A 9,579-nucleotide genomic window follows, 5' to 3' on the forward strand; every position below is an offset into this window, starting at 1 on the left:
CTGAGCTTATGCTTGCTATCGTCAGTGGTTCTTCAGTCTCCTGGTTCATGGCTCAACAATTTTACAACCTGATTCCTGAAGGGCACTAGTTGATGTGGTCATGAGACCAAAGAACACAATTGCCATTTAGGCAGGGATAAGCCTTATTGAGACTTATGGACAGGTGAGAATATTTGACAGCAGATAGTGAAAGAATGAATGAAATTAGTGCTGCACAAAGAGAAGAGAAAAAGAGGGGTAGTATATATAAGGGATTTTTAGAACAAGGACCTTCCATAGGGTATGAGAACAGAGTTCCTGCTAGGGTCAAGTGAAGTGTGCAAATGGGTTGTGGTGTTGTTTTCACTAGCTCATAGGAAGAACATTTACCAAGAATGTTTACTGCTATGGGAATACTATAGTTTATGATGCCATCTATACATTGTCTCCCTCTGGTGAGGGTTATTAACTTTTAACTTATGCCTAGATCCCACAAACAACTAAAAGTTGAGGATTTGGGGAGGGGGCCTGGGCATAGATAGATAGATAAATATTCTGATTTGAATATTTTGTGGCCTCGAAACTGTAAACTTTTATCCTAATAAATTTCACATTATAGGAGTCAAAACATTTCTGGCACTTTGCATCAGCAGCCCTTTGGCAAGACAGAAATTGATACGAGGAAATTGGGATGCTGCTATTTGCAATTACCAAAAATGTTGAAATGGCTTTAACAAATGTTAAATGGTTTTTGGAGGAATTGTGAGATGCTTGATAGAAAAGATATAGATTGCTTTGAAGAGATTGTTGGTAGGAATATGAACACTTAAGTTATTTCCAATGGGGTCTTAGAAAGAAATGATGAATGTGCTATTGGAAACTGGGGGAAAAGTGACCTTTGTTTTGAAGTGGAAGAAAAATAAGCAAAATTGAGTTCTGATGTTGTAAGAAAGGCAGAACTGGATAGTAATCAACTTGGATATTTAGCTGAGGAGATTCCCAAAGTAAATTGGAAAGTGCATCCTGGCTTCTCCTTGCATTTTATAGTAAAATGAAAAAGAAAAGACATATATTGACTACTGAACTGCTGGGCACAAAGAAACCAGAAAATGATTGTTGGAAAATTCTGAGCTTCCTGAAATGTAGTTCCCAGAGAATAGTGCCCTGTGTTGGGACCTAACTGAACATGGAAACGAGCAGTCATTTCCTTGCAATTCAGGACTGGAAGTGCAATTATCCAGGAAGGACTTTTGTAAGGTCTTGCTATCTGATGACTTGGACCCCTGTGAACTTCATGCAAAAGCAATGAGATACTTGTAAGAGCTGCATGAATGAAATGACTGTAAATCTAGAATAAAGGTTTTGGAAAGGGAGACATTTATGGAGAAAATATTTCAAGGCCAACATCATGAAAGATGAAGTCTGAACTTAAGACATCTTCTTGGGCCAAGAAAATGACCCCACATTTTGTGTGGAAAATGTGAGACTACTCAGGTATTTGAAGAGGATCTTCCAGTGCATTACTCACAGAGAGTTTGGCTGCTCCAGGTTACAGAGTGTAAAGCACATTCCCTGATAGTTGGGGAGAGTTAGGTAACCACCCCACTACTCTAAGTGGGTTGGGCTTATGCCTCAAAGATTAGGGAGAGTGAAGTCACCAATCGTCTGTTCTGAGGAGGTTTAGCCTGTGAGCTGCCACTCAACTGAGTCAGGGGAGTTGAAACTGCTCCAGAGATCAGGGAAAATTTGGCCATTGTCCCAATGTACTTGGAGGGTGAGGCCTGGAGCTTGGCCACAACCTCGATGTTTGATGTGGGTGAAACCAAGAAAATGGCCACTGGCCAAGCCCTTAGAAGGGCTGGACTGCCATGAATTTCTGAGGAGAAGACATCATCTTTCTACAGATGACACTTAGAATGAAATGAAATGGAGTATGCTCTGCAGGTTTTTGGAATTGTTTGGAGCCCTTGACACTTGTTTTCCTTTCAATTTTTCCTTTCAATGCAAATGTTCAATCTGTGACTGCTCCTTTTCTGTGTATTGGAAGCAGATAACTTTTTTTTTAAGATTTATTTTATTTATTTATTTATCCTCACCCCCCTGTTGTTTGCACTTGCTGTGTCTATTTGTCTTCTACGTTTCTTTAGGAGGCACTGTAACTGAACCCAGGACTTCCAATGTGGAAGGATGGCACCTAATCACTTAAGCCACCTCCATTCCCTTCTTGGTTGTGTCTCTCATTATGTTTTTTTCTTTTTTTAAATTGCACCTCTTGTTGCATCACCTGTCTTATTTAGGATCCACTGGTCACCAAACCAGAGACTTCCCATTTGTTAGGTGGGAGCTCAATCACTTGAGCTACATCTGCTTCCCGATAACTTTTTTTTTTAAGTTTCACAGGTCTACAGCTGAAGGGATTGTTGCTCCAAGACAAACTGCATGCCTATAAATGCCTATAACTGAATTTTATGAGTTTTGTACTGAACATTGCTATTGAAATGGTTAAGGATTTTGAAATATTGTGACATACTGAATGTATTTTGCATGTGGAAAGAGCATGACTTTTTGAGATTCAGATAGGGGACTGTGATTGTTTGAAGTTATATTAAGAATCCAAGAACGAAAAAGGTTATGTTCTTGAACTAATCTCTTCCTCTGGATGAACTCCAGGAGATGTGAGCCTTGAGGAAAAGGCAGGGACCTTGGCTTAGATAGGCAAACATCTTCCTTCACCATGTGGCAGGACACCAGGTTTACCAGTAGTTGACTGTGTTAAGAAAGTATCTCTGATGGTGCCTAATTTGGACATTTCATAGACTCAGACTGTATGCTTTTACCCTAATAAATTTCCTATTATAAAACCCATACATTTCTGGTACTTTGCATTAGCAGCCATTTGACAAATTAAGACAACAGTGAATGTGACCGAAGTACCAAATAACGAGAACAATCATGAGATTTTTTTCTACCAATTTGAAGGATATTTGTCTGAAAGTGAATCCAAAGATATATGGCAACAATGTTGCTCTTATATCCAACCCTGTGGGTTAATAGTAGGTTTAAGAATAAAAATCCAGTTATGGGTAGGAAAAAGATGTAGTGTCTTGATGATTCAATTTATGGGTAAACAGCTATACCTCAATTTGAGATCAGATGTTATAGATTATGAGTTGGATTTACAATCCACTTGTTTTTTCAAATGACCTGTATGAATTCAAGAAAAATTATATAGGACATAGAATGTTAAAGAGCAGAGTTTCTGTGTTGCCACAAATCAATATGATATGCTAAGCTGCCTGTGTAATGGGAAACAGATGACTACTGGCTGCCAGGTATGTCAGAGCTTCTTTTGCTCCATAGAATATGTCATATGGGAAAGTAGAAAGAATGCAATTAAGGAAAGTAGAAATGAGACCAAGAGACAGCCTTGAGTTAGATGATCTTGGGTATGATTTAGTGTCCTTATATTACTGATATTTCCCTTCTGGAGATATGCAAAGCACATTTATGGGAAGCATTATGGCAAATTCAGATGGAGCTGTATTTAGGATAGAATCTGCTCAATTGTCATGCTCATTGGATGCGCAATATTTGGGGGTGAAAGTTTTCCAAATTGCACAAACCATGGAGATCCAACTGCAAAACAAATATCTGGTGATTTAATCAATACTAATCCCACTTTGCTAGACATTTCTGCAAAGCTTTTAGATGTTAATCATGGGGTACTGAGAAAATCTAAAATGTTAATCCAGAAAGCTTATCTAAATGAAAATTATTTGTTCACCCATAAAAGAACAATAGAGGGGATAGCGAGAAGATTTTCTCAAGAAACATTGAAAAACTAGTTTCAACTGGAGTTCGTAATTGTTGTTGGTATCCTCTAATGTATAATTGCATAATTTTCTTCTCTATTGCTCTACTTCTTATGTAAAGGGGGAAAAGGGGTATATAAATGTATGGTTTAATTAGTTCAGTTAACAAATTTCCACTGAAGAAGAAAAAGGCTTAAGTTGACCTGACTTGTAAGGATCTAGATAATTGCAAAAGTAAGCTGATGTGTCCTTTTCTTAACACATAAATCCTTATAAGGATGAAGTTAATCAGTGCATTAATAAATTATATTCGATTAAGGAATCTTTTGATTAGATTACCTTTGATTAGATTGCCTTGATTTGGACATTTTCACAGCTTTGGAACTGTAAGGTTTCACCCTAAAAAATCCCCTATAAAAGCCAAACAATTTCTGGTATTTTGCTCCCATCCACTTTAGCAAACTAAAACAGCAGGACATCTGTTTGTACAATCTGAATCCTCTTCTTTTATCCGGATTCGTTCTCTTAGAATTGTCCTGTAAGTTACCACATCTCAAATGACAACCTATTTCATTGGTATTCAATTGGCCTACAATTTTCTATTCAAGTTGAATATGCACACTTTCTGCCTTGGTTACTCAGATATTACAAATTCTATCTTTTGTAACAGTTACTTTTTTCCAATTACGTAAGGCTCTGATCTACTCAGTAAAAGTTATTTTGAAGGTGAAGTTGTGCAATGAATTTTTTAACAAAAAAATTATTCTATATATGTATTCTGCTTAGGAATATCATGTACAAGCTTTCTCTATGGCTGTACCTGAAATAATTTAATATATCTTTTTGGCCTTAGAAAATAATTTCTCTGAACAGAACCTAGATTATTATGTAATTGGTGTTTCATGGCTGGGACAAACAGCAACCTTAAATTTGGGATGACTCCTGTCTTAATGACTTTCTCTTTTTCTATTGATTTCTGGATGATCCCTATCTTCCACAAAAATTCATTTACAATGAAGTCAGCAATAGGGACTAACACAATTCATTTCTGACAAAATTCTAATGATAACCTATTACCTGTATTTTAATTATTTGGGATATTGGTTACATAAATTGTACTGAAGAGTTACAGATAACTTTTATTTAGAATATAAACTGCCATGGATTTTCCAAACATTGTGAGAAATTCATGTCAATTAACCAAATCCCACTGATTATTAATCTGTATATGCAAAGAATTTTCTAATTGAATTGGACATCAGTCACCATATATGAAAGAGCAACCAGTCAAAATTTTAGATAATAAGAGGATAATGGATACTCAACCCACATATCCTGACTACAAGATCATTCTTTGCATTAGATACAATTGTTCTTAAAATAGGAATAGATTTTATCTTATCTGTTTACATGAATTTTTACCCAAGATCACTCTTTGGCTCCAGAACTTCCTCATTGCATTTTTCACCTCTGTATTTCTGAGGGTATAGATTAAAGGGTTTAACATGGGTGTTATCATAGTATAAAAAACAGCCACTGTTTTATCAATAGTAAAGGTGCCCATGGGCCGAAGATATATAAATATACAGGGTACAAAGAGTAAAATGACTACAGTAATATGTGAGGCACAGGTGGAGAGAGCCTTCTGCCGTCCCTCAGAGCTGTGACTTCTGAGGGTGCATAGGATGAGGGCATAGGATATAATAAGAATAGAAAATATGAGCAAACACATGAACCCACTGTTGGCTGCAACATAAAGCCCTAAGATGCGAGTATCAGTACAGGAGAGTTTTAGCAGAGGGTAAAAATCACAGAAGAAATGGTCAATGACATTGGGGCCACAGAAGGGCAACCACACAATGAAAAGGATTTGAATCAGACCGTGAAGAAATCCCCCAGCCCAGGACACTGCAACCAGGAGGCCACACACCTGCCTGTTCATTATGATCATGTAGTGAAGGGGCCTGCAGATGGCCACATAACGGTCATAGGCCATCACTGTGAGCAGGATGACCTCAACTCCCCCAAAGAAATGTATTGCAAAGACCTGAGTCATGCACCCATTAAAGGAAATTGTTTTCTTTTCAGCGAATAAGTCAAATATAATATTGGGGGCTGTGGTAGAACAGAGGGTGCTATCTAGTAAGGACAATAAAGACAGAAAAAAATACATGGGTGATCACAGTGCTGGGCTGGTGGCAATGGTCATGACAATGAGTAGGTTGCCCGCCAGGGTAAGGAAATAAATGAGTGTAAACATGACAAAGAAGAGATTCTGCATGAACGGGTTCTGTTTCAGACTGAGCAGGAAGAATTCTGTCACGTTGTTCATTGCTCCATGAATGCAGTTTTGTATTTGGATAATGGATTTTTCTGCAAATAGAAGAAAGATTACAATGGAGACAGACAAATTTTGAGAATATTATATCTGTCAGATGAAATATTTTCTGTGTAATTAATGGAGATCTTTTTCAAATAAATCCTAAATTTAAAACTGGATAAATTTTGAGTCACATATTGAATATATCAGCCACATCTACACACACATATGCTTGGTTTTATTACTGTTGTCATGCCAGGCACCTTTTCTGAAATCATATATGACTGAATCCTCTCCCAGTCACTGCTACAGCATGTTCTTCTATGACAAACAGGAATAAAAAAAAGGCCCTATATCACAGAGTAAAAATTAACAAAAGAAAGCCCTGGACCGACACTATACAAACAGTGAACTCTAATTTAAATCATAGACCATAGATAATAGTGTAATTTTAAAAACGTGCTACCTCAGTTGTAACAAATGCTTCACACCAATGCAAGGTGTTAATAATAGTATGTAATATAAGAATCATGATTTTAAGAATGATTGTTCTGGAAACCCACAAATTCTCTAATAAAGGATAAAAATGAATAAAGAAAGGATCTGTAAGGAGTAGAGACATGAAATCATCAGTGTATTCTCCTGTGTCACTTCCCTAGTCACTCATGGTGTTGAGGCTATGTTGCATCATCTGTTTTACTTGATATTTTAAGCTAGTTTCAGGGTGTCTAGAAAACATATGGAGAGTTCAATTTGAAATTAGGGATGATGTAATAATATGTCTTAATCAACAGAACAAAGTGAATATTTGAAGCTGTAGTAAGACATACCCTGTTATATTGTGAGCTTATGGTACATTGAATAAAAATCCTATTGATATGAGAAAATCATAGACCCTTTAATAACCACCTCTAGAAGTATTCAGTAAGAGGGTAAAACAGGCAACATGATATAATAAGATATTTCCCAAATTTATTTGGAACTCTGGAATTCACTATTGGGGGAACTCTATCATATTTTTATTTCAGGGTCCTTTTGCAAATCAAAACTCAATTAAAGGAATTTATGAATCATTCACAGTATCTGTTTAAGTAATAGGTACTTCTCAGTCAAGAAAAAAGCACCACAATTTATTGGACATGTGTGCTCTTTAGAATAGAAAGACTATTAATACTATTTTTGTATTCTGTTCAGTGATTACTAGTAGCCATGTAATGCTGTGTATGGGCCTTAGTCTTTCTGAGAAAGTAAAAGAACATAGAGGAATTGAAGAATATTATAACCTATGTCAAAATTGATAACATAAAGATAAAAATATAGCTTTCTTCACACTTCCAAATTACTGGTAAAAGAACATAAAGGAGAAATCACATCTCAATATTTTTATCCTTAATATTTTCTTGTGTAAAATGAATTGAGCAAAGAAATGAAGTAAGAGAGAAAACAAATGACTAAGTATTTCACTCAAGAAACTAATAATTCAGCCAATTATATTAACAGGAAAGTTTGAATCTGAAATCAGGTCAACAGACAAAATTACTAGATGATAAATAATTCCAAAAGCATATTAGTTTGCAAAATGCTGATAAAACTGATGAATGCAGATAAGATGAATAAGAAGTAATTATGGACAAATCCTCAAAAGACCCCAATTTTTAAAATATTTAAAAGAATGTTAAGTATAGTTCAACAGAGATAATAAAAGTTGTTTTTTCAATAACTGATAAATGTTTTTCAAAACAAAATAGGCCCTCTCTTCATGCCAGCCAGAAAAATAAAATAAAATAAAAACCATGTGCATTAAAATATTAAAATAAACCATACATTAGTAAAAAAACAAAATAACATAGAGATAAATATTACTGATCTCTTAATGGAGTAGAATTTGTTAAGCAAAAAAAGAAAAAAGTGGTATAAAAGGACAAAAACGATAGCTTCAACTACATGAAGTCATTGAACACACTGGAAAAATGATCACAAGTGTCACAGACACTTTTAAAAATAATGAAAGGGCAAACTTAAAGAAAAAGATAATCCTCAGGAAAAAATTTAATATCTGAAAATTCTGCATTTCATATATCATCAATATATGCAATTTAGAAATGGTGAATATTTTTAGTTGGCAAATTAGCTAACACTGATGAGAGCTAGATTATCCCATACAGTGAAGTGTATGTTCCTATCAATTTCCAGCACTCCTTATTCTTAGAATCCACACTAGACAACAAATATGGCCAAAACTACACATAAAGGTTGTGTTTCACATTTTTAAAAAAATAACAGGGCAAAAGTGACGATAATCAAAATGACTACATAGTGGATACATTTAAAAGCTTTATGATGTATGATTATGACATCTCAGGTGAACGTTAAAATGCTTTCTAAGAAAATTAATGACATGGAAAGATGGGTTCAATATAATACTGAGTGGAAATGGCATGATATATAATGACATATTATTATCTTAAGTCTAAAAACACATATATACATAGAAACATCTCTAAGAAACATACAATAAAGGCTAGTAGTGCTTATCCGAATTATGGATTTAAGGAGGATTGTTTTCTTTTATAAATGTTCTCATCTGATTTTTCTGTAAAGACAATATATTGCCTTTATAATTAGCAAAATAATTTAATATAAAAAGTTTTGTTGTCTTATCTCAGGTCTGGGTCCATAATATTTCAAGTGAATGCTATTCTGAGTAGACTGGGTGTGACAATCATTTGTCATAAAAAACTGTGACCATAGAAACACATGTTTAAATATAACTTTCTTTTAAGTATAACCCTAGTGTCACCTGGAGAGAAAAATACTAATTAGGATATTGGTTGTACTTACCTCTCTGAATGCATTTGGGGAAGAAGTAACAGTTCATTCCATATTTGCAGACTTCCTATGTAGTTAACAGTAAATGACCCATCTCTAATGGCTACTTTGCAAAGTCTCCCACTTTTATTTTGTGTAGTGTTTCTTTACTTCAATTAGTGAATTGAATATGATTGCCAACGGACACTTCCTAAATAAATCTTAGTTTGTGAGGTGTGTTTATCCTCTGAACGTGAGCCACAAGCATCCCAGCTCAGGGAAGAATTTCTGGATCCTGAACTTCCACAAATGTAGACTTTAAAAATTTTGATGAGAAGAAACATAAGCTTTGAAGGACATCTCTTCCCAAGCCTCTCTGGTGCACATTTGCAGGTTTTGCTTTCTTGGTGATAGGATAAAGTATATTATGAAAATTTCGTGATATTTGCTCTAACATGATATACAGACATGAAAAGAGAAAACTATGTTACTGCAGAGAAATTGGGGATTGCAAATACCATAAACTCAACAATAAATGAAAGTTGACCAGGCGTAGCAGATGCCTGAAGTCTGCTCTTCTAAGTTGTTTCTTTATAGAAACACTGTACTAAGGCTAGAGATAGCACCTTTGGTCACTCAGAGACAGAATACTAATGGTGG

The 9,579-nt window shown here is 35.2% G+C and overlaps 1 pseudogene; it reads right to left on the bottom strand.

The window, feature by feature from the left end:
- Positions 1–5,184: 5,184 nt before the first annotated feature.
- Positions 5,185–6,123, bottom strand: LOC101429758 (olfactory receptor 4C5-like; annotated as a pseudogene).
- Positions 6,124–9,579: the final 3,456 nt, after the last annotated feature.

The sequence above is a fragment of the Dasypus novemcinctus genome, chromosome 10 (assembly GCF_030445035.2).
Source record: "Dasypus novemcinctus isolate mDasNov1 chromosome 10, mDasNov1.1.hap2, whole genome shotgun sequence".
Classification (NCBI taxonomy): domain Eukaryota; kingdom Metazoa; phylum Chordata; class Mammalia; order Cingulata; family Dasypodidae; genus Dasypus; species Dasypus novemcinctus.